Source organism: Papio anubis, chromosome 13, assembly GCF_008728515.1.
Source record: "Papio anubis isolate 15944 chromosome 13, Panubis1.0, whole genome shotgun sequence".
NCBI lineage: Eukaryota > Metazoa > Chordata > Mammalia > Primates > Cercopithecidae > Papio > Papio anubis.
In genome coordinates, this window is record NC_044988.1 from 11,450,520 (window position 1) to 11,476,582 (window position 26,063).

At 43.3% G+C, this 26,063-nt stretch overlaps 1 protein-coding gene across 4 annotated transcripts in view; it reads left to right on the forward strand.

The window, feature by feature from the left end:
• Nucleotides 1-3,337: 3,337 nt before the first annotated feature.
• C13H9orf153 (chromosome 13 C9orf153 homolog) overlaps nucleotides 3,338-26,063 on the forward strand; it is a 35,792-nt gene continuing 13,066 nt past the window's right edge. The window contains exons 1-3 of one of the 4 annotated variants that reach the window (XM_009189046.4): nucleotides 3,347-3,709; nucleotides 5,310-5,466; nucleotides 5,567-6,034. The gene's annotated coding sequence lies outside the window, so the exon portion shown is untranslated. Of the gene's footprint in view, nucleotides 3,710-5,309; nucleotides 5,467-5,566; nucleotides 6,035-26,063 lie in introns of all 4 variants that reach the window. The other 3 variants (XM_009189047.4, XR_001896019.3, XM_009189045.4) reach the window with 3 other exon arrangements.

Below are 26,063 nucleotides of genomic sequence, written 5' to 3' on the forward strand. Positions count from 1 at the left end.
AGGAAGGCTTAGGAGGCAGAAAGGATAGTACTCTGTGCGTAGCCCAGTCTCATCAGCCAGTGTTTTGTGACTCATTTCTATTTGTACAGGCAGTACTTGTACTGTTCCTTGGTTTTGGTTCTTGTCTCTTGTACAATATTGAAAGGTTCTCGGAGACAGGAATACAATTGCTTCTTTAATGTTCATTTAGCATTGGGCAGGTCAGAATTATTTTTGCAAAATGGCTCCATCCTACGGCCATGTCATACTATGTCATGCAAGCCTGAGCCCTCACCAGGAAGATTCTGTCTGTTGCACCACATTCGTCCACACTCTGCTCACAAACACTGGTCGTTGTGTTAGGCCATTTGGCAGTGCCCCTGGGTGATCGGTAGGCCAGCAGATCTGTGGCATAGCAGCAGATCTCAGGCTTTTCATGATCAGTTATAAGCCCGCTCTTCCACATCAGGATGCTCAATTGAATGGATCAGGCCATCAGGACAGAGGCCTGCTGTGCTCCATTGTTGCAGGGCGCCTCCCAGCCCTCTGCCAACGGACCCACCAGAATGATGTTATTTCTCAAACAGGAAAGGGTTGGGAACAATCCCTACAAGATCAGATGTCCCTAAGATTTCTGGTATTTCCTAGGTTTCACTCAGCAGGAAATACCGGGAAAAAAAAATGGCCTTTCTTGTCACGTTCTGATACCTGAGAAATCAGGAAATGGAAAAGCCTGTGTTAAGCTGAGCTGTAAGCAACATCAGTGTCTCATTTCAGCCTTAGAGCAGACGTGACGTGGGCCAGAGGCAGCATCAACCCAGAATAAACCCAAATACAGCTCACCTGAGGTCAGTGCAGGCTGGGAGGCTGGCCTGGAAAGGTGTAGGTTTGGGGTGAGATAGGCCTGGATTTGAATCGTGGTTCCTGTCATTTTGTAGCCATGTAACCTTCTGTAGAGCAATCTCAGAATTGAGGGGGATGTGATGAGCTGACTACACATAAATGGCATCCTGCTAAGAGTAGACGTTTCTTACGTTGTAGTTCTCATCCCTTTTAGCCATTTTCTTGTGCCAAAAGGGATAGTGTGCTAATGGGCTATCAATCAAAGCAAGAGCTTAGGGAAAGACTTTCAACACAATTAGGGAGTTACTGTCCCATATTCAAATCTGGGGAAAATTTGCTGTATTTCCCTCAAATGACCACAGTAACTTCTTTGAAAAGAACCATAAATTAATTGCAAATACAACCATACAGAGAAATTTCATTCTCTTAGTGGCTGATTAACTGTAGACAAACCTGCCTTAATCGAGGAGCTGTTTTGAAAAGCTCATTCCCCAGTGGGAACTCAGTCTCCTGGACCCGGGTGGGTCTCATCAGACAAGAGAGGTAGGAGAGAGGGAGGTGCACGCTAGCCTCAGCCTCTATTGAAATACAAAGCCATGTGGTCACTGTGGACGCAATTCCTCCCTCGCTGCTGTGCAGTGTTCAGGGAAGGCTTCATTTCATGCCAACCTTTAGTGGGGCAAGGGCTGTGTACCAGTGGTACTGAGCTTAAAACTAGCCTACTTTGACAGCCTTGGTGGGTTACTGCTTTCACTTCCACTAGCTAGTGATTCCCAAACTTTTCATTATGAAGTGCCCATTTATTGGGCCAGGTGTGTTGACTCACACCTGTAATCCCAGCACTTTGGGAGGCAAAAGTGGGCAGATGGCCTGAGCCCAGGAGTTCAAGACCAGCCTGGCAACGTGGCAAAACCCCATCTCTACAAAAAATACAAAAATTAGCCGGCTTTGGTGGTACATGCCTGTAGTCCCAGCTACTCGGGAGGCCGAGGTGGGAGGATCACTTGAGCCCAGGAGGCAGAGGTTGCAGTGAGCCAATATTGTGCTACTGCACTCCAGCCTGGATGACAGAGTGAGACCCTGTCTCAAAAAAATAGAATAAAAAGCAAAGTACTCGTTTATTGTTCTCCGTGGAGTCTATGTCTTGAAGCAGTCCTCAAACTTTAAGGTGCAAGTCAGTCACCTGGGGGTCTTGTTAAAAAGCAGATTCTTGGCCGGGAGCAGTAGGTAGCTCACGCTTGTAATGCAGCACTTTGGGAGGCTGAGGCGGGTGGATCGCTTGAGGTCAGGAGTTCGAGACCAGCTTGGCCAACATGGCAAAACCCCTTTTCTACGAAAAATACACAAAAATTAGCCAGGCATGATGGTGGGCGCCTGTGGTCCCAGCTACTCAGGAAGCTGAGGCAGGAGAATCACTTGAACCCGGGAGGTGGGGAGGTTGCAATGAGCCGAGATGGCGCCACTGCACTCCAGCCTGGGTGACAGAGCAAAACTCTGTCTCAAGAAAAAAAAAAAAAAAAAAAGCAGATTCTATAACAAAGGTCCGGGGCAGAGCCTGAGATTCTGCATCGGTAGCGAAGGCCCAAGTGAAGCCAGCGCCGTTGCTCTGCAGACCACCTTTGAATGGCAGGCTTTTGAAATATTTTCTCATTGGAAGAATCTTCTGTATTTCTTAAATTCTGCTTAAAATTATTAACTTTCTTGTACATCCGTGTTCATAACAGCATTATTCACAATAGCCAAAAGGTAGGAACAACCCAGGTGTCCATTGACTGGGGACAGGGGCTGAGAAATTAATTTCATGGACACAGATTCAGTTGGAAAAGACGAAAAAGCTCTGGAGATGGAAGGCAGTGCCCATGGTACAACAATGTGAATGTACTGAATGTCACAGAACTGTGTACCTAAAACGGGTTAACATGGTAAGTTTCATGTTATGGATATGTCGCCACAGTGTTCACGAGTTGTTAACTCAATTAGACTAAATACCCAGTAGACTGCATTCTGGGGAAATGGCTGTTTCAGGAAAATTTTCAGTGATTGCCACAAGGACGTCCCAGGGGTGGGGACAGAGTCTGGAGCACAGCTGCATGGCTCAGGGAGAGAATTTGCACGGCCAAGCAGCCCCTGGTCCACTTCTCCCCATAGCTGGCCAGGTGCAAAGAGCATAGCTCTACCTCCTATTATCTCCCTCAATTTCTTATTTGCACTTTGCCCATGTCTATAGAAGGAAAAACTTGACTGATTAGAAATTATATTCACAGCACCTGTAGTCCCAGCTACTCGGGAGGCTGAGGCAGGAGAATGGCGTGAACCCGGGAGGCGGAGCTTGCAGTGAGCCGAGCTCCCGCCACTGCACTCCAGCCTGGGCGACAGAGCAAGACTCCGTCTCAAAAAAAAAAGAAAATAAAAGAAAAGAAGTGATATTCACGCCAGTCTGGGCAACATGGGGAAACCCCATCTCTACAGAAAAATACATAAATTAGCCAGGCATGGTGGCGTGCGCCTGGGGTCCCAGCCACAGACTGAGGCAGAAAAAAAAAAAAAAAAAAGAAATTGCATTCACAATTCAGCTACTCAGCTACTCAATGTTCACTCTTTAAAAATGCCTTTCCATCGTCCTCCACCATCTTCCCACCTATTATTCTCCCATCCCCCACCAAGCAGCAAGCTAATTCCCCATCGCTTAGTGTCATATAGCTGTTTATGTGACCTTGAGGATGTCCACATGTCACAATGGACAGTCACTCAACACTAAGCAATGACACATGCTAGGAGTGGGGCTGGGCCTTGGGGCTGCCGGATGAATGAGACTCAGCCTCTGCCCTGGGAGTGCAGAGACTCAAGACAGATATGACCAGGTGAAGAGACAACTGTAAGACAAGTGGTAAGTGCAGAGTGGTAAGTGCAGCTACAGCCATAGCCACAGGGCACTGAGAGACCACAGAGCAGCGAAAGCTAAGCCAGCCTAGGCTTGGCAAGGAGGCATGGAGTGAGGTGGGCAGTGGTCAGGGTGGGAAGACCAGAGCTGAGAGGTGAGAGGGGGTTTGGGTTTATCTTTACCAATAAGGATGAGGAGCCTGTTTCGTCTTCCTCCAGGCAGGTCACAGAAGCTGGAACCCAGTTGATCGTGCCGAGCCTGCAGACACCCTCATCCCTTCCAGCCTTCAGCACTGACAGCCCTGCCCTCTCTCCCCAGCCTCTGTGCCTTCATCCTCCCCGTGTTCCCATGGATGCTTGGTCCTCACTTTGCACCCCTCCCTCACACCCAGTGTCCTTTCTCTTTCCTCTGCCACTTGGGACGCTGAGTGGGAGGATCACCCGAGCCCAGGAGGTTGAGGCTGCAGTGACCTGTGTTCACGCCACTGCACTCCAGCTGGGGTGATAGAGTGAGAAAAGCAACAACAACACTGCTCTGTATGATACTATAAAAGTGGATATATGTAATTGCACATTGTGACATCTCATAGAATGCCCAACACCAAGAATGGACCCTAATGTAAACTGTGAAGTATGCGCTTTAGTAATAAGCATGCTTTGATATTGGCTTATCAAGTATAACAAATGTACCACACAAACATACGTAGTAAAAAAAGGGGGGAAGCTGTGTGTATGATGCAGGCAAGGCAGGGTGTAGGAACACTGTACTTTCTAACCAATTGTAAAATTGCTCTAAAAATTAAGTATATTAATTTTTTTAAAAAGCCTTTTGTTAAATTAGCAATATAATAGTTGCTTACCCAAGAAAATTCAGGTTTTCAAATATTGCATTTTAGATCAATTATTTCCAGATGTGAGGGTGATCTGGCTGCAACATCTGTCACCCCACTGATGGCCAGGGTTAATTTGTCTGATCTGGCTGGCGAGGTGGGTGTCCCCTTCCTCCCTCATCACTCCACGCGTCCCTCCAGACGCTGCGGACGACCAGTAGAGGAGGGCCGTTCTTTGGCCAAGGGTATATGAGTAGATGCACTGCCCTGCTAGAACCTCCAAACAAGCTCTCTAAAAGTAATTATTTCAAAGGAGGGATTGAGAGTTTCATCCTCTATGACAGAGTTAATTTTTCCTTTTTTTTTTGAGACGGAGTCTTGCTCTGTCACCCAGGCTGGAGTGCAATGGCACGATCTCAGCTCACTGCAACTTCTGCCTCCTGGGTTCAAATGATTCTCCTGCCTCAGCCTCCCCAGTAGCTGGGACTACAGGCGCCCACCACCACACCCGCCTAATTTTTGTATTTTTAGTGCACAAAGGGTTTCACCATGTTACCCAGGATGGTCTTGATCTCCTGACCCCGTGACCTGCCCCCCTCGGCCTCCCAAAGTGCTGGGATTATGGGCGTGAGCCACCGCGCCCGTACTATAAAAATTTTAGTAATAAAGGTTGTCCTTAATAGTTGAGTGTGCACAGCTATAAAACCCACACAAAGTAATCTGGCCTCTGCATCTAATATCTGCTCAGGATTGATGAGCTCTCTCCCTCCATGTTAGCACAAGATGGGTTGTTTGAGCTGCCCACACCGCTCATTCCCTGAAGCCATCATGACAGAACACTGTCACCTTTGTCATCCATTGTGTTGGTATATAAATGCACTCAACTGATCTGTTCCTGGCCAAGACCACAGACTTTTCCCCTCTCTCTGAGGAGGTAAGTCTGACTGTCATATTTTCGGTTCTGATTGTTATATCAGTAGTAGCAAATTGCATTCCCTGTCAATCGTATTGTCAATTCACCCTCTGACAACCAGAGCAGAAGGCCTAAAATGACTGAGTGCCTACTCTGTGCCGGCTGCCACGCCAGACAAGCGGCTCCCCTGGGAAGACAGCCAGACTCAAGGGCAAGAAATCAAGGGAATCAACCAGGAAAGCCCATTAGGCATTTTGGGGAAAGACCAGGCAGGAGCTGATGAAGTCTAGATGAAAAGCGACAGCTGAGAGAACTGAAAAAGGGGCAGATGTTGTCTTGTTTGGCTTGATGGAGCCTCCAGCTGATTCCAAGTGAAAGCCACGAGGGAGGAGTTTAAAAGGCCTGCGTTCTGCAGGGGAATCTTCAGGTTCCTGTGGGCTCTCATCTCCTCACCAAGGAGTCTTCTCACTTAGACCAGCACTCCCAAAGCATGGAACCCCGTAATCGCTGCAGTGAGCCCAGCTTCTTTGGGGTTTCAGAGGAAAAGGCAATGTGTTGGCCTAAAGGAAGAAGCCGAGGCAAAATTAATGTAAGTAGAGAGCTTATGTGAGCCAAGTTTGAGGACTGCAACCCTGGGGACATTGATTCAAGTTGCCCAGAATATATGCTCCAATCTGCAATTATAAGTGGGTTTTTAAAGGGAAAGAAGAAGGGGTAGTTCTAAAGTTGTTTACCAAGTATTTACATTGGTTCATTAAAATGCCGTAAGCTTCTTTTTTCTTCTTCTTGTTGAGACGAGGTTTCCTTGTGTTACCCAGGCTGGTCTTGAACTCCTGTACTCAAGTGATCTCTCACCTCAGCCTCCCGTGTAGCTGGGATTACAGGTGCATGCCACGGTGACTCAAAATAGCATAAGCAATTGATTGGCTGTACGTTGTTCTTTGTATCACAGATTCCAGAAACATGAAGATATGGGTGAGGGTCACATTGTGCAACTCATAGCATTTTAGGTAATTTATCAGCTAGTCTGGAAACTACAGGGAATAAAAGAAAAGTACAAAATGCCTTTAAACAATTAACCCTGTGCATAGGGTTAATGAGACTCTCCTGTCTCTCTGATAAATTTTGCATTCCTCAGATTCTTCCAACCACTCTGAGCTACTTTCCTTTCCCAAATGAAACAGTTGTAGTCACACTTCATAAATTGAAAATGTAACAAAGTAATGATTTCCCAGAAATCTCATTTTGTTCCTAATAGCCCCTGCATATTTAAATGTTGAGCATTTTCCACGAAGATGATATTAATCAAATGTTCTTAAATAACATTCAATTAACAGGATACAGTTCATTCTGGTTAATATATGTTTCGCAACATTTGCTTATTTCTGTTTAGTAAATCTACAGTTTTTATCATTGCTATTGGGTCATATTAGATTGAATCAGTGGCTCAAAAGTATTCATTGAAACCTAAAATAATGATGGAGACAGTAGTAGATATTCCACACATCAGAATCATCTATGAACACACACAGTGCTCATGATTCCAGAATGATGTAGGATGGCAACCAGGACTCACTGCGTCAAGCAGATCTGCAGGTGTGATGATCTTACAGAGGCAGCTGAAAAGTGAAAGTGAGTAAGAAGTACCACAATGAACATCTGAAAAACGTGTTAGATTAAATCAAAGTTCTCCTTCCCCAAGTCCCCTGAGCAAAGTATAAGACCTGGCCAGGGACCGGGCACGGTGGCTCACGCCTATAATCCCAGCACTTTGGGAGGCTCAGGCGGGCAGATCACGAGGTCAGCAGATCAAGACCATCCTGGCTAACACAGTGAAAACTCATCTCTACTAAAAAAAATACAAAAAATTAGCCAGGTGTGGCCGCGGGCACCTGTAGTCCCAGCTACTCGGGAGGTTGAGGCAGGAGAATGGTGTGAACCTGAGAGGCAGAGCTTGCAGTGAGCTGAGATAGTGCCACTGCACTCCCACCTGGGCAACAGAGCGTGACTCCATCTCAAAAAAAAAAGCAAGAAAACAATGACAACAACAAAAACCTGGCCAGATGAGGGCTTGTTAGGGCTCAAAAAACAATACACCTGCAGGAGCCAAGGGAAAAATGTCCTTTTTGCCCTCTGAAGGTTTGCTGAAAAAAATAACTCACAAAAGGCAGATTTATTGGAGAAAAGGAGTACGAATTTTATAATGTGCACATAGGAAAGAACCACAGAGTGATTACTCCAAATGCCCAGTGGGGGTACAGAAGCTTACATACCATCTTGAGGTTACCAACAGAATGGGAGCTCAGAGAACGGCCCAAAACAAGTTAGGGTGGTAAATCAGGTTATGGTGCATGACAGGTTATGGCGGGGAGAGAAGAGGAGGCCTGGCTAGCAAAGGTGGTCTTGCTATGTAGATGAAGCCTCACAGGTAGCAGCCTTCAGAAAGAATAGATGGTAAATGTTTCCGACCTTCAAAGGTGTCAAGCTCTCAGGTGTCAATCTTTCCTAGATCAAACAAGGCTCAGAAGAAGCCAGGCTGCATCAAGGCAGATTCCATACAGATGCAAATCTCCCCACGAAAGACAGCTTTGCAGGGCTACTTCTGTTTGCTGGTTCTCTGAACAGACACCTCAAAATATATCAAAGAAGGATATTTTGGGGGTAAAACTGTTTTTATTTGTCAGTCCTACTTCGAAACTTTAAAAAACTTTCACATATTAAAAGCCATGTTCATGGCTTTACAGAGATTTGGGTTAGAAGTTGTTAGAGATAGGCAAAGGAGTGGGAAAAATTTGGGACAAGCGAAAAAGAGCAAATTTAAATATATTGTCCATATATTCTTGAATTAGTCTCTTATTTCTTTTTCTTTTCTTTTTCTTTTTTTTTTTTTTTTTTTTTGAGACAGAGTCTCTCTCTGTCGCCCAGGCTGGAGTGCAGTGGCCGAATCTCAGCTCACTGCAACCTCTACCTCCTGGGTTCAAGCCATTTTCCCACCTAAGCCTCCTGAGTAGCTGGGACTACAGGCATGCATCACCATGCCCAGCTAATTTTTCTATTTTTGGTAGAGACGGGGTTTCACCATGTTTACCAGGCTGGCTGGCTGGTCTCAAATTCCTGGCCTCAGGTGATCCACCCATCTTGGCCTTCCAAAGTGCTGGGATAACAGGTGTGAGTCACTGTGCCCGGCCAAATCTCTTGGTTCTGAGAATAGATCAGTTCAGTGAAACCATTTTCTCCCATTCCAGAAGTTGGCATTGCAGATGGGCTAGGCTTCTCTATACTATGCAGGTAAACAGATCTTTAATAAGAGGCATTTCTACAGAAGAAAAACATTAACATCTGGAATGTTCTATCTATAAACTAGTTGTTCTAATCTAAACTCTGTCTCTACTAAAAATACAAAAATGAGCTGGTTGTGGTGGCACACACTTGTAATCCCAGCTACTTGGAAAGCTGAGGCAGGAAGATCTCTTGAACCCAGGAGGCAGAGGTTGCAGTGGGCCAAGATGGCGCCACTGCACCCCAGCCTCGGCAACAGAGTGAGACTCCATCTCAAAACAAAACAAAAAAGACCAAATAATGACAGCATGAGACCAACAGAATCTGTCTCCGAATCTGTCTCGTCTTCCGTCTTCTCCCCATCTCCTGTCTCTCTCTCTCGTGTGTGTGTGTGTGTGTGTGTGTGTGTATGTGTGTGTGTTTAGTTTACCTAAAAGCTAAAGTAAAACCTTTTACTATCTCTTGTTAATACTACCTGGAAATCTTGTTTAAAAGAGGAAACCGAATTTTGCCTTTGCATCAGTGTATTAAGGCTAAAACTAACTTTAATAAAACCTGATAAACGGATCCATTCAATTGTAATCAGTTTTGACCACACATGATAAGATTTCCATAAACCTTTTTTAACCTCTTACAATTTTTTTATTCTTTCTTTCTCCAATTTTTTATTTCCATTTAGGTTTATCTATTTTTTATTCCTTTAATTAAAAAAAAGACTTTCAAAACCTCTAAACTGACACAATTATATTCACTTTAACAAAAACCACATTCTCATGATGTTTTATAATTTTTTTCCAAAACCACATTCTACTTTTCTTATTACACTGTGCATTCAAAATTGTTTATCTTATACTCGGTAGTTTTAGTTTATATATATATTAATTATGATGTTAACTCTTAGAAAACCTAGAAAGTAAGCAATTTTAACTGTTAGTCACATACTAACAATTTATGATACACATTTTATTATTTTTAGAAACATAGGCTTTCTAACAAAACAGTATTTCAGTGTGAAACAGGACATATTTACTAACAGATCTAAATAAGTTTTATTTCTCTAAAATAGGAAGCCAAAATTATAGGAGCTTAAACTCATATTTAATCAGTAATATCTTGGCATTATATCGTATTTGGGTATCATCTAGATAGCTAACGAATATCCATTATTTAATTTAGCTTAGCAAAACTCTAGGAGTTTTTATTACCAAAAAGATTTGATAAAACTTTTCTAAGTAAACATATTCTAAAAAACAATTATTATTAAACATTTGGCCAGCTGCAGTGGCTCACGCCTGTAGTCCCAACTACTTGGGAGGGTGAGGCAGGAGGATTGCTTGAGCCCAGGAGTTTGAGGCTGCTATGAGCTATGGCTACATCTATGAATAGCCACTTCACTCCACCCTGGTCAAAATAGCAGGACTCTTGTCTCTTAATAAAAAAGGAAGATTAGGCCAGGCGCGGTGGCTCACGCCTATAATCCCAGCACTTTGGGAGGCCGAGGTGGGAGGATCACGAGGTCAGGAGATCGAGACCATCCTGGCTAACGCAGTGAAACCCTGTCTCTACTAAAAATATAAAAAATTACCCGGGCGTGGTGGCGGCGCCTGTAGTCCCAGCTACTCGGGAGGCTGAGGCAGGAGAATGGCGTGAACCCGGGAGGCGGAGCTTGCAGTGAGCCGAGATCGTGCCACTGCTCTCCAGCCTGGGCGGCAGAGAGAGACTGTCTCAAAACAAAAAGTAGAAAAAACAAATAATTTGTGCAAATAAATAGTGCAACCTCTACCCTCAGTGCAGACAAATGGAAATCTCCGGGGAATCCTACCAGCTCAGGAAAAACCTAAAGATACTCATCACATCAAGGGACCCTCCCCCAAAGGATTCACCCAAAGTCTGTGAGTCCCAACAACGTGTGCAGAGCCTCCCGCCAGCTTTTTAGCGTTTCACTCTCACTGAGCAGACGACCAATGATCCCCAGCCCATCAGAGGACTGCCTTTATAATGGAAAGTAGGGACCACAACAAACAGGGACAAAAAAGATAGACTATGTTGGCAGAAGAAAACTTCAAAAGAACAATCAGAGTATCATTGAGGGATAAGAGAAGATAATTTTGCATCATGAAACGTGAATGAATGACAGGAAAAGGAACACTCGGGATAAAAACAGCTCTTTTTAAATCATCTTATTTATTTAGAAAGGGTCTCACTCTGTTGTCCAGGCTGGCGTGGAGAGGCATGATCATGGCTCACTACAGCCTCAGTCTCCAGGGCTCAATGGATCCTCCCACCTTAGCCTCACATGTAGCTGGGACTACGGATGCACCACTCTGCCTGGCTAAGTTTTGTGTTTTTTGTAGAGACAGGTTTTTGCCATGTTACCCAGGCTGGTTTCAAAATCCTGGGCTCAAGCCATCCACCCGCTTCAGCCTCCCAAAGTGCTGAGATTACAGATGTGAGCCACCACGCCCAGCCTAAAAACAACTCTTATAAGCTAAGTGAATGAAAACAAAATAGGAAGGTTAGAAGATAAAGCAGAGGAATGTGCACAAGAAAACGATGAAAACGACAGCCTGGCAACCTGGTGGGAAAAAAAAAAAGCGAGAGAGAGAGAGACAGAGGAGAGAGAGAGCGAGAGAGAGGAGAGAGAGCGAGAGAGAGGAGAGAGCGAGAGCGGAGAAAGAGAGAGCGAGAGAGAGGAGAGAGCGAGAGAGAGAGGAGAGAGCGAGAGAGAATGCATTGGACGCCAAAGAGCTCTGCTTTGATCTCCTCCTGAGATTTGATACTTGGCCATAGGGAGCAAAAATTAGAGAAAATACAAACAGTGTAGAGCAGTGCGGTTCCCGGACTGCATTTTGGCTGGGTTGCTGTCTCTGGCCCACTGTGGAGTCCTACCAGACATCCCAACAGTGGGGCTGTTATCCAGGGCTAAGTCACAACGTTGCCCTTTGGCTTCCCCAAAGAGACCCGTGTGAACTCACAGGAAGTGGCAGCCAGACGGGGACCTGCCTCTGTGCAGATCTCTGTCCCCTGGGAGCCTGATTCTAGCTTGGGAAACATTGCTTTCCCTTTCCTCCACGTCTTGCTACTCCATTTTCAAAAGTAAATGCTGTCATGATAGGAACATGTAAATCAATAGCAAAACTGCAGAGAATAACAAGACAATGATGCCCATAGAACTGAGAATGGGGTAGCCTGTGGTTGGAGGGAGGGGATTCACTTGCAGATGGCCATCCGGAGGTCTCATGATACTGTTTGTTAACCCATTGGTGAGTGCATTTTTATTATTTGTGGCTTGTATTTTTATTATTTAAATAACACATATACATTTTATACCCTGTTTTCATGCTCAGGACAATTAGATGTTGAGAGAAAAGTAGTACTTGTTAAGGTTTTTGAAATGCAAATGAGATTTTTAAAAAAATTATTTCATGTGTTAATCCACGAGTCCAGTTTGGCTGATTTAAGTGGCTGCTTGCGGCACCGAGGGTCTTCACCAAGTAATCATGACCTTCTATAGCCTGACCCTGCTTGTCAGGACCAAAAAGTCTGCACTATTAATGTGGAAGACGCCGTGTCAGGCTGTCTTAGGAAGTCCAAGCTGTAGTACAATGGTTGCACTGCAGAGGGCGTCACTTTTTCCAAATCCTTAGTAAACTCTTTCACCCCTCAGGCACAGAAATCAGTGGCATGTGATTGAGTGTCCTTTAAAATTACATTCAAATGCTGCAAGAGAACCTGAAAAAATCTTTCCAAGGCAAATACAACCAAGCATGGATTTATTATCTCTTTGCCAAGCTGTCCTCAGCTGAGACGATCAACTGCTCAGCAGATGAACGTGACATGGCAGTGAGAGGAGACTTCAGAGGGAAATCACCCCGTAATGTTTGCTTTTGTAGAGAACTCGGTGACATGTTTGTCACATGAGTAAATTGTAAGCCACCTGGCAGAGCCACCAAACACTAGCTGTCACTGCGGGAGACTTATAACTGGGAGCTGAGGTTTTGTAAATTAATAGAAATAAGGTGAAAAGAAAGCTGTGGGATGTGGAAACTGACAAACTGACCCAGTGCCCAAGTATCATCAGAATTCCTTAGCGGAAAACAGGAATGTGAGCATCTCCTCTCACAGGAAACCATCATTTGTAAAGTCATGTTTTTACTTTGAGAATTGTGATAAATCTTTTCTTTTTACTTGCCTAGAATTCTGTGCTGATGCCCTGAATAGATCAGTTAGAGTGATTTGCAGGCAAGTAAAAAAGAAAACCTAATTCCAGGTGACACTAAAAATAGGGAGCATATACCTTCAGAGCAGCTTTATTCACAATCCCGAAGAGGTGAAAGCTACTCACTTTTCCCTCCACAGATGAATGGATAAACAAAATGAGGTGTGCAACCCACAATGGAGTATTACTCTATAACGTGGATGAACCCAGAGGATATCGTACTAAGTGAAATAAGCCAGTCCCCAAAAAACCAATACTGTATGATTTCACTAATATGAGGGTCCTAGAGTAGTCACACTCAGGACGCAGAATGGTGGCTGCCAGGGTTTAGGGGGACGGGAGAAGTGGGAGTTTTTCAGTGAGTATAACATTTCAGTTTTACAAGATGAAAGGCTTCTGGAGATTCGTTACACAATGATGCACATGCAGTTAACACTACTGAATACTACACTTACAAATGGTTAAGATGGTGAATTTTGTGATATGTATTTTACCATGATTAAAAATAAAATTTTTAAAAGGGAGATGTGGCTGGGCATGGTAACTCATGCCTGTAATCCCAGCACTTTGGGAGACTAAGGTGGGCGGATCACCTGAGGTCAGGAGTTCAAGACCAGCCTGGCCAACATGGCGAAACCCCATCCCTACTAAAAACACAAAAATTAGTTGGTTGTGGTGGCCGGCACCTGTAATCCCAGCTACTCAGGAGACTGAGGCAGGAGAATCTCTTAAACCTGGGAGGCGGAGATTGCAGTGAGCTGGGATTGTGCCATTGCACTCCAGCCTGGGCGACAAGAGTGAAACTCCGTCTCAAAAAAAGAGAGGTGTAAGTTTGAAGAGAAATCTATAGGACACTTTTGTTTACATAAGGTTCGAACACATGCAGAAATGACAATATAGTATGTTGTCAAGGATACATGCACATGTGAAAAATGGAAATAAAAAAGGAGAATGCTAAACACAAAATTCGGGAGAGTGGTTATCCCTGGGATTAGGGAGGGAGAAAGATGGAACTGAGGATGGAGACAGAAGGCTTGAGTGGTGTTCCCGACATTCTTCATCTGGGTTTGGGGCTCACAGACCTTTATAATTATTCATTCACCAAGAAAGAAAACACTCCCATTTAAACTCTGACATGCTCTGTAATCACTTTAAATTTTTATTTTATATCTACTTTGTTTTAGAGAAGAAGAGCTCTTTTAGATCTATTTAGGCATTGATTTTTATCATACATCCACTGCCTTATTCAGTGTCTATCATGACCACTACTAAATCAGTATTATCTTTGAGATCAGCATTGTCCAATAAAAATAGAATGCAAGTCATTTATGTGATTTTAAATATTCCAGATAGCCAGCTTAGAAAAGGTGAACGAGGCCAGCATAATGACTCACACCTGTAATCCCAGCACTGTGAGAGACCGAGATGGGAGGATCACCTGAGGTCAGGAGTTCGAGACCAGCCAGGCAACAAAGCAAGACCCTGTCTCTACAAAAAAAAAAAAAAAATTATTTTGAAAGAGAAAAGGTGAAAGATACAGGCAAAATTAATTTTAACACTATATTTTATTTAACTCAGTGTATCTAAAATACTATCTTTTCTGTATGTAATTGATATGAAAATCCCTAAGGAGATACTTTTCATTCTGTTTTCATGCTTCAGCACATGTCAATTTGGACTACTCACACTGCAAGCTCTCAGTAACCACATTTGGCTAGTGGTTACCATATTGGATGGTACAGATCTAGAAAGCACTTGAAACAGCAATTAAACTCAACTTGTACTCTCCATAATATGTGTGTATATAAGGTGAATGGATGGCCTTATGAACAACTATGTCCAATTTCATGTAGATCTAGGTCATAGGAACTAGTCTGGAGGCCACTGGGCCAGCATCAACTGTGAGACCGATTGATTGTGAGATGCAGCCTGCTTTTCAGAAATGTGACAATGTGACATTGATGCAATATGGTAGTTGCAAAGCAACTGTCTATGAGTATGGGGACCAGTTGTTATTAGAAAAGCCTAACAACAATGTAGCCAGATGGTGCTGGAAGCCTGCAAGAAAGTGAATCTGAACTCTCAATGTTAGATTCAGGCGATGTGGCTTGCTAAATGCAGTTCTGTCACCTGTTAGGTGGCTAGAGCCTGGGGGATCATAGTTAAGGGTCTGAGAGGCTGAGGTAGGAGAATTGCTTGAACCCGGGAGACGGAGGTTGCGGTGAGCGGAGATCGTGCCATTGCATTCCAGCCTGGACAACAAGAGCGCTGTCTCAAAAAAAAAAAAAAAAAAAAAAAAGCAGGGGTTTTAGGTGCTCTATGGCCAGAACTTGGGACAGAGACCAAATATATTTCAAATTATACCACAGTTGTTTCTGTTGTAGTGGAAGGTTTATACTTGAACATCTAATTTATTCTCTATCATCATGTTGAATTCAGGAGGGAGAGAGAAAATCCCCTGTGCCCACTTATCTATCTCGAAAAATACTCTCGAGAGTAGGAATTGCTTCAAATATTGTTTCATTTTCCCAAAGGGTCTGTCATGGGACTGATTATAATAGTAACTCAACAGACACTTTCCATAGAGACTAATTTCTCCTCAAAACAGGAAGGCAGCCTGGTCTGCAATACATCATCGAAGGAACACATGCTTTCTGTAAAAAACAAATCCAAATAGTGGAAAACATTCGAAATAGTAAAGTGCCAAAGCCCCGCTTTTGTGCCTTCCTGCTCAGTCCCTTCTATTAAGATGTGGCCAGTGGGGCCGGGCGTGGTGGTTCACGCCTGTAATCCCAACACTTTGGGAGGCCCAGGCGGGTGGATTACCTGAGGTCAGGAGTTCGAGACCAGCCTGGCCAACATGGTAAAATCCCATCTCTACTAAAAATACAAAAATTAGCCAGGTGTGGTGGTGGGTACCTGTAATCCCAGCTACTCAGGAGACTGAGGCAGGAGAATCACTTGAACCTGGGAAGTGGAGATTGCCATGAGCCAAGATCACGCCACTGCACTCCAGCCTGGGTGACAGAGTGAGAATCCATTGAAAAAAAGTGGTGTGTATCCTTCCAGAGGATGCTCTGCGGATTCACAACTATGCATAGATTCTCACTTGATAGACAAACGTGCTTTCTGTCCTACATAAAATACATATTTGGCTTCGTATTTTATATGGTGGGCTTACACTATACAATTACTGTTAGCATGCATTCAGCAATTTTTTTTTTTGAGACGGAGTCTCGCTCTGTTGCCCAGGCTGGAGTACAGTGGCGCGATCTTGGCTCACTGCAAGCTCCGCCTCCTGGGTTCACGCCATTCTCCTGCCTCAGCCTCCTGAGTAGCTGGGACTACAGGCGCCCGCCACCATGCCCGGGTAATTTTTTGTATTTTTAGTCGAGACGGGGTTTCACTGTATTAGGCAGGATGGTCTTAATCTCCTGTCCTCATGATCCGCCTGCCTCAGCCTTCCAAAGTGCTGGGATTACAGGCGTGAGCCACTGTGCCCGGCGTATTCAGCATTTTTAATAAGTTTCTAATTGATAAATTATACGCTGTACATGGCAGCCAGAGTGCTCCTTTAAGAATAAATGTAAGTTAGAAAAACAAAACGAAACAAATCTGTGCCAACTACTCAGCTCAACCTGCTGCACAAAGAAAGTCTTGTGGCAGAAGAAAAAAACAAGAGTGTAAGCCAGATCCTGTCTTTCTTTGAGCCTGCAGTGGCTCCTCAGTCCCCTCTCTGCAAGGCCCTAAGAACACAGGGCTCTCTTCCTTTCCCTCCTCTCTCTCTCCTGTTTCTCTTGCAACCTGCTCTTCCTCCAGCACATGACCTTTGCCCTGGCTGGACCTTCTGCCTGGAAGGTTCTCCCTCGTTTTTCTCAGGGCTCACTGTCACTCTACAGGCTTTGGCTCAAATGTCACCTTCCCATGAGGTCAACCCAACCACCCTATTTGAAGTTGCAACTCTCCATCACCACACTCCCGCTCCTCTTCACCCTGATCTCTCTGGTAACCTTCATTGCACTTAACAGCTTTCAAACTTATGAATTACACATGATGTTCTGTAAGTTCCCCCTTGCTGACCTGTAAACTCCACAAGAGGCCAGGCATGGTGGCTCATGCCTGTAATCCCAGGACTTTGGGGGTCCGAGGTGGGAGGATCACTTGAGAACAGGAGTTCACGACCAGCTTGACCAACATGGTAAAGTCCCGTCTCTACTAAAAATAGAAAAATTAGCCAGGCATGGTGGTGGAGACCTGTAATCCCAGCTACTTGGGAGGTTGAGGCAGGAGCATCGCTTGAACCCAGGAGGTGGAGGTTTGCATGAGCTGAGATCTTGCTGCTGTATTCCAGTCTGGGCAACAGAATGAGACTCCATCTCTGAAAAGAGAGAGAGAGAGAGAGAGAGAGAAAGGAAAGAAGGGAAGGGAAGGGAAGGGAGAGGAGACTTATAAAAACTTGTCTATGTAAGCCATCAGGGAGTTTGGTTCTTAAGCATGAGAACTGCCCAAGTTTCCTTGCTTAGCCTCCTATAATACATGCCTCACTTTCTCTTGCTACAATCATGTCAGTATTTGTCTTTGCTGTGCTCACCAGACAGACCCAAGTTCAGTTTGATAACAATCTCCCTCCCACAACCAAAGCCATTCTTGGCACCCTGAAATAGATGGGGATCCCCCACCTGGAGAAAGGAGGATGAGTGTCTCCCAGGCAGGCCAGCTCCAGGCAGGACCTGGAACACGCAGCCCCAGTTCTCTCCTGGCATCTCTTTCTCGTGCCCAGGCAGAAGGGCCTAGGGTGTGCTAAATGACAGGGCTGAAGTGGAAATCAGAACACGTTCTTGTAGAACTAGTATAAGGCAGCACTCATGATGGACAGAGGTATGTATACTAGGTGGTAGACTTTCCATCATTAGTAGGAAAAGCAAAGAGGGGGCTGTCTGTATAAGCATAGAAAAAATAAGCTCAATATATAGGTTACTTCATGAAAGGGTTAATATGAGAAGGCAGAGGAGAGTGGGTAGGGGCACAAAAGAAAAGCAAATTAGGGTCAGGCGCGGTGGCTCACACCTGTGATCCCAGCACTTTGGGAGGCCAAGGCGGGCAAATCAGTCAGGAGTTCGAGACCAGCCTGGCCAATATGGTGAAACCCTGTCTTTAGTAAAAATACAAAAATTAGCCAGGAGTGGTGGTGCACACCTATACAGCTACTCGGGAGGCTGAGGCAGAAGAATCGCTTGAACCCAGGAGTTGGAAGTTGCAGTGAGCCAAGATCGTGCCACTGCACTCTAGCCTGGGCAACAGAGGGAGACTCCATCTCAAAAAGAAAAGAAACGAAAAGACAATTAGTGCAGTTGCAGTGGCTCACATGTATAATTCCACCACTTTGGGAGGCTGAGGTGGGTGGATCACTTGAGGTCAGGAGTTTAAGACCAGCCTGGCCAGCATGGTGAAACCCCATCTCTACTAAAAATACAAACATTAGCCGGGCATGGTGGTATGCACCTGTAGTCCCAGCTACCTGAGAGGCTGAGGTGGGAGAATTGCTTGAACCCAGGAGGCAGAGGTTACAGTGAGCTGAGATAGCACCACTGCACTCCAGCCTGGGTGACAGAGCAAGACTCGCAAAAAAAAAAAAAAAAAGAAATTAAATTGCACTGAAAAATGTATGTGTGACAAGATCATATTTATCCACGATAGCATAATATATAAAACTGTGGGTTCTGATGTCAAACTACTGGTTTCATCTCAGATTTGCTACTTATTAGCTCTATTGTGCTAGGAAAGGGGCGCTTACCCTGTCTGTGTTTCGATTTCTTCAAATGTAAAATGAGGATTATAATGGTACATGTGTCAGAACGTTGTTGAGTGGATCAAATGGGATAATACATTTAAGTTCTTAGAACCACATGATTATAAAGGCATATAGAAATGTTCACAGAGTATCAGTTAGTGTTCATAACTCTTAGCAGTGGTCAGTATCATTGAGTTTGTGTGCACTGGTGCCTTCATTATAAGACACATAATGCTCAGGGCACTGAACTGCCCCACCATCAGGGTCTCTTACCCTGAGTAGTGCTGGGTGCATCCTGCGAAATTCTAACAGCCCAGATTCCCTTTTATATGTACCAGGCAGGTCCTTCTGTTAACATAGTTTTCCTTCAAGCAGATCACAATGTAACTGACTAGATTTTTGTTTCCTTTAAAAAACAGCTTTATTTAGGTATAATTTACATAAGATAAAACTCACTCTTTTTAGCATACAATTCAATGATTTTTAGTAAATTCACAGAGTTGTTCAACCAACACCACGATCTAACTTGAGAACTTTTCTGTCATCCCCAAAAGAAATATGGTGCCCATTGGCACTGACTTCCCATTACCCCTCCAGCCCCAGGCAGGCTGTAAGGGTTTGCTGCTGAGCCCCAGTCCAGCCACCCAGGCCCTTCAGGGAGTGCAATAAGCCACCTTATTTGGACTCCCCTAAACTATAATTCTTCAGTGAAACATTATAAGCAATCTCCCATGATGTGTAATTTCTACAGACAGCTGCCTTCATCCATGTCTTTTTTTTTCTTTCTGCTGATTTAAAAATGTATCTTTTTTAATTGCAAAAGTAATAAATCTTCATTGTACAATATATAAAAGTGCAAAGAATTGTAAGAAAGAGACAAATTTCTCATAATCTTCCCACTAGATGGAACTGTTAACATTTTTAAGTGAATCTCATATATATATATATACACACACACACACACACTCATATATACTCATATATATGAGTATATATCTCTATGTAGATATATATATACACACACACACATATATATATATATATATTTTTTTTTTTTTTTGAGACAGAGTCTCACTCTGTCACCAGGCTGGAGTACAGTGGCGTAATCTCAGCTTACTGCAACCTCCTCCTCCCGGGTTCAAGCAATTCCTTTGTCTCAGCCTTCCAAGTAGCTGGGACTACAGGCATGCACTGCCACGCCTGGCAATTTTTTTTTTTTTTTTTTTTTGAGACAGAGTCTCGCTCTGTCACCCAGGCTGGAGTGCAGTGGCACGATCTCGCCTCACTGCAAGCTCCGCCCCCTGGGTCCACGCCATTCTCCTGCCTCAGCCTCCCCAGCAGCTGGGACTACAGGAACCTGCCACCACACCCGGCTAATTTTTTATATTTTTAGTAGAGACAGGGTTTCACCGTGTTAGCCAGGATGGTCTCGATCTCCTGACCTCGTGATCCGCCCGCCTTGGCCTCCTAAAGTGCTGGGATGATAGGTGTGAGCCACCGAGCCCGGCCGCATGGCTAATTTTTTGTGTTTTAGTGGAGATGGGGTTTCACCATGTTGGCCAGGATGGTCTCGATCTCCTGACTTCGAGATCAGCCCTCTCTGGCCTCCAAAAGTGATGGGATCACAGGCGTGAGCCACCGCACCTGGCCCATATATGATTTTTTTTTTAGAAAAATAGAATTATATTATAGTTTCTTATATCTTTTTGTTTAGTATAAATATTATTTTTAAATTTTCCTGTTATTAAATATTTCTGTACAGTTTTGTAATTTCCCCAAATTTGTTCAATTATGAGCCCCTCATTGGACATTGTTTCTTATTTTTTTCTAGTCTACATAAGACCTTTTTTACATCTCTGGAGATCTATTTCAGCACATATCTCTGCCATTTGTTATACTAACCTCTCTCATTCAACTTGGAATTACTTCTTTACTTACTGTGCTAGTTCATGAAATAAAAATTTAAAGATACAAGGAAAGTAAAAGTTCCACTGTAACCCATACTCTTAGGGACTACTGTTTGAGCAGTCCCACTCTTGGGGTATGTCCTTCCATAATTTAAAATGAATATATAAGCCTTCACTATAGGTATATTTTAAACAAAAACAAGATCATGTTCCAGGTATTTTGAAAATTTCCAGCTTTCTGTTATTGGTATCTAGCTTAACCCCACTGTCGTATGAGAACAGATATTGTATGATTTTCTATTCCTTTAAATTAATTCAATTCATGTGTGTTTTATGGCCCAGGGTCTGGTTTATCGAGGTGAATGTCCCATGTGGACTTGATCTTGAGAAGAATGTGTAACCTGCCATTGCTGGATGAAGTAGTAGTCTATAGATGTCAATTACATCCAGTTGACTGAGGGCGCCGTTGAGTTCCGCTATGTCCTTACTGATATTCTGCCTGCTGGATCTGTCCATTTTCGATAGAGGGGTATTAAAGTCTCCAACTATAAAAGTGGATCCATCTATTTCTTCTTGTACTTCTATCAGTTTTTGCCTCACATGGTTGCTTTTGGGTTTTTTGTTTTGTTTTTTGGTTTCTGGTTTTTTGAGATGGAGTCTCTCTCTGTCACCCAGGTTGGAGGGCAGTGGTGTGATCTCCACTCACTGCAACCTCTGCCTCCAGGATTCAACCTATTCTCCTGCCTCAGCCTCCCAAGTAGCTGGGACTAACTACAGGTGCCCGACACCACACCTGGCTAATTTTTTAAATGTGTTTTTAGTAGAGACAGGGTTTTGCCATACTGGCCACACTGGTCTCGAACTGAGGTGATACCTTGGCCTTCCAAAGTGCTGGGATTACAGGCATGAGCCACCATGCTTGGCTTGCCTCACATGTTTTGACACTTTGTTGTTAGGTGCATACATGTTACAAATAGTTATGTATTGACCGCTTTATCATTACGTAAAGCACCTCCTCATCCCTGATACATTTTCTTGCTCTGAAGTCTGCTGTGTCTGAAATCAATATAACTACTCCTATATTCTTTTGATTAATAAGGATAATATCTCTTTCTCTATCTCTTTACTTTTGATCTGTAAGGGTTCTTATACTTAAAGTGTGTTTCTGGCCAGGTACAGTGGCACACACATGTAGTCCCACCTACTTGGGAGGCTGAGGCAGGAGGATTGCTTAAGCCTAGGAGTTTGAAACCAGCCTGGGCAACATAGACTCTATCTCATTTAAAAAAGTAACAAAGTGTGTAGACAACATATAATTAATTGGGTCTTCTTTTTGGTCCACTCTGACACTTTCTATTTCTAATTAGTGTATTTAGACCACTGACATTAAAAGTGATTGTGATGGGTTTGTATTAATATTTACCAAATGTTTTACTGTTTTTTATTTTTTGCCCTTGTTCCTTGTTTCTATTTTTGTCTTTCACACTTTCTGCCTTTTATAGTTTTAATGGACCATTTTATATGATTCAGTTTTTCTCCTTTCTTAGCATATCAATTATATTTCTTTTTTACTTTTTAGTGGTTGCCCTAGAGTTTGCAATATATGTTTACAACTAACCCAAGTCCACTTTTAAATTACACTATACACCTTGCAGGCAGTGTGAGTACCTTATAATAACAAAATACTCCTAATTATTTCCTCTTGTTCTTTGTATCATTGTTGTCATTTGCTTCATTTTATAATAAGCTGTAATTGTTTGAATACATTCTTGCTATTATATTTTGTTTTGTTTTTTTTTATTTAGAGACAGGTTCTCCCAATATTGCCCAGGCTGGCCTCAAACTCCCAGGTTTAAGCAATCCTCCTGCCTCCACCTCCCAAAGTGCTGGGATTACAGGCATGAGCCACCTAGTGCAGCTTGCTATTATTATTTTGAACAAACTGTTATCTGTTTCATGAATTAAGAATAAGAAAAATAAACACTTTTATTTTAATCTTCATTTACTCCTTCTCTAATACGTTTCACTTCCCTATGTAGATCTGAGTTTCTTACCTACATAATTTTCCTTCTCTCTGAAGAACTTCTTTAACATTTCTTGCAAGGCAGGTCTACTGGCAACACATTCCCTCAATGTTTGCTTGCCTGAGAAAGGACCTCTCTTTTACTTTTTTTTTTTTTTCTCAGTTGGAGTCTCGCCCTGTCACCTAGGCTGGAGTGCAATGGCACGATCTCGGCTCACTGCAACCTCCGCCTCCCAGGTTCAAGCAATTCTCCTGCCTCAGCTACCTGAGTAGCTGGGATTACAGGTGCATGCCACTATGCCGGCTAACTTTTTGTATTTTCAGTAGAGACAGGGTTTCACCATGTTGACCAGGCTGGTCTCGAACTCCTGACCTCATGATCCACCTGCCTTAGCTTCCCAAAGAGCTGGGATTACAGGCGTGAGACACCACGCCTGGTCCTCTCTCTCTTTTACTCTTGAAGGATAATTTCACAGAATACAGAATTCTAGGTTGGTGGGTTTTTTTTTCTCTCAACACTTGAACCATTTCATTCCATTCTCTGCTTCTTTGCATGCTTTTTGAGGAGAAGGAAGAGTTAATTCTTATCTTTGCTATTTATAGCAAATAATTATTTCTAATCTTCCTGTGGCTTCTTTCAAGATTTCTTTATCTTCGGTTTTCTGCAGTATGAATATGATATACCTATGTGAAGTTTTTTGTTTTGGGGGTTTTATGCATTTAACTTATTTGATGTTCTCTGAGCTTCTTGGATCTGTGGTTTGGTGTACAACATTAATTTGGGGAAATTTTAAGTCATTATTGCTTCAAATGTTGCTTCTGTTTCTTTCTTCTGGTATTCTCATTATGCATATGTTATACCTTTTGTAATCGTCCCACAATTCTTGGATATTCTGTCATCATTTTTTCCAGTGTTTTTTTCTCTCTCTCTCTTTTTTTTTTTTAATTTTTTTTTATTTTGAGATGGAGTCTTGCTCTGTCACCCAGGCTGGAGTGCAGTGGCGCAATGTTGGCTCAGTGCAACCTCCACCTCCTGGGTTCAAGCGATTCTCCTGCCTCAGCCTCCCGAGTAGCATGTGCCACCACGCCCGGCTAATTTTTGTATTTTTAGTAGAGAGGGGGTTTCACCATGTTGGTCAGGCTGGTCTCCAACTCCTGACCTCGTGATCCACCTGCCTCAGCCTCCCAAAGTGCTGGGATTACAGGCATGAGCCACCACACCTAGCCTTTTTTTGGTTGATTTTTCAGGTTTGGAACATTCTGTTGAGATATTCTTAAGCTCAGACATTCTGTCCTCAGCCACAGCCAGTCTACTAATGAGCCCATCAATGGCATTCTGCATTTCTGTGACAGTGTTTCTGACCTTTAGCATTTCTTTTTGGTTCTTTCTTAGAATTCCCATCTCCTACTTATATTACCTGTCTGTTCTTGCATGCTGTCTACGTTTCCCATGAGAGCCCTTAGCACGTTAATCATGGTTGTTTTACATTCACAGTCTGGTAATTCCAGCATCCCTGCCATATCTGAATCTAGTTCTGATGCTTGCTCTGTCTCTTCAAACTCTATTTTTTGCCTTATAATTTTTTGTTGAAAGTTGAACATGATCCTGTACTGGCTCTTCTGGAGGTTTCTGCTCTGTTCTCAGGGAGCTTCCTACTGCGGTAAGCTGCAATTCCCTGTATTTACCTGTCTGTTTCTGTTCTCCAATTTTAGGTCAGCAGTTTGCCCCCTGACCTTACTTCTCTGCCAGATCTAAGAAGAGTTGCTGGTAATTCCAGCTCCTTGCATGCCAGAGGAGAAGCCACACTAGAAGTCCCATTGCCCATATGTCAATTGGGTTGTCTTTTAATTGTTGATTTCTAAGTGTTCTTTGTACATCTGGATACAAGTTGCGTGTCAGATGTATGATCTGTAAATATTTTCTCTCATTCTGTGATTGGTGTTTTCACTATTTTCGCTGCAGCACAAACGTTTTTAATTGTGATGAAGTCCAACTTATTCTCTTCTTCTGTAGCTTATGCTTTCATGTTATACCCAAGAAACCATTGTCTAACCCAGGGTCACAAACATTTACCCCTATGTTTTATTCTAGGAATTTTATAGTTTCAGCTCTCATGCTTAGTTCTATAATCCATTTTAGGTTCATTTTGTATAAGGATTGAGGTAGGGGTCTAATGTCATTCTTCTATGTGTGGATATTTAATTGTCCCAGCACCATTTATTGAAAAGACTATTTTCCTCCATTGAATTGTTTTGGCAACTTTGTCAGAAAATTGACTCACCATAATTGGGTTCTCTCTAAATAATTTTTAGCTTTTATTTCATTTCCTGTTATTTATGTTTTCCTTTTATATGACACAATAGCTATTCAACATTGTGGTTCTTTCCATTTCAACTTCAGTTCTACTGTTTTTATTTAGATTGTCATAAAAGAGAAAGAAGGACATTCTGTTTGACTAAATGGGGAATCAGAGTAAGCATAGGCTCAAAGAAAGAATGCACAGAAGCGCAGAAGATTGTTTCAGAAAAAAATGAGGCCAGCTGGCTAAAGTATAGAGAACATTTATGGCATTGTGGTAGCATTGAAATATGATTATTATTATTTTTTTTGAGACAGAGTCTCACTCTGTCATCAGGCTGGAGTACAGTGGCTTGATCTCAGCTCACCGAACCCGCCTCCCAGGTTCAAGCGATTCTCCTGCCTCAGCCTCCCGAGTAGCTGGGACTACAGGGATGCACCACCTCACCCAGCTAATTTTTGTATTTTTAGCAGAGACGGGGTTTCACCATGTTGGCCAGGATGGTCTCGCTCTCTTGACCTTGTGATCCACCCACCTCAGCCCCCCAAAGTGCTAGGATTACAGGTGTGAGCCACTGCGCCTGACCTAAATATGATATTTTTAAATGATAGAAAAGTATCAGAAGCAGATTGTGGTTAGTCTTTGAAAGTTTGGTCACGAAATTTATAAACTGGATGGGCACAATGGCTCATGCCTGTAATCCTAGCATTTTAGAAGGCCAGGGCAGGTAGATCACCTGAGGTCAGGAGTTTGAGACCAGCCCGGGCAACATGGCAAAATCCCGTCTCTACTAAAGATACAAAAATTATCCAGACAGAGTGGCACATCCCTGTAATCCCAGCTACTCAGGAGGCTGAGGCAGGAGAATTGCTTGAACCCAGGAGACGGAGGTTGCAGTAAGCCAAGACTACGCCACCGTACTCCAGCCTGGGTGGCAGAGCCAGACTCCGTCTCTAAAAAGAAAAAAGAAAAGTGAGGGCTATAAAAACTACACTAGAATTGATAATTTAGAAGCTGCTATTATTTTTAAGAATTCAATTTTAGTTCATCAGCCAGGTAGAAGCTAAATGTCATTATACTGAAGATTATATGATGAAAA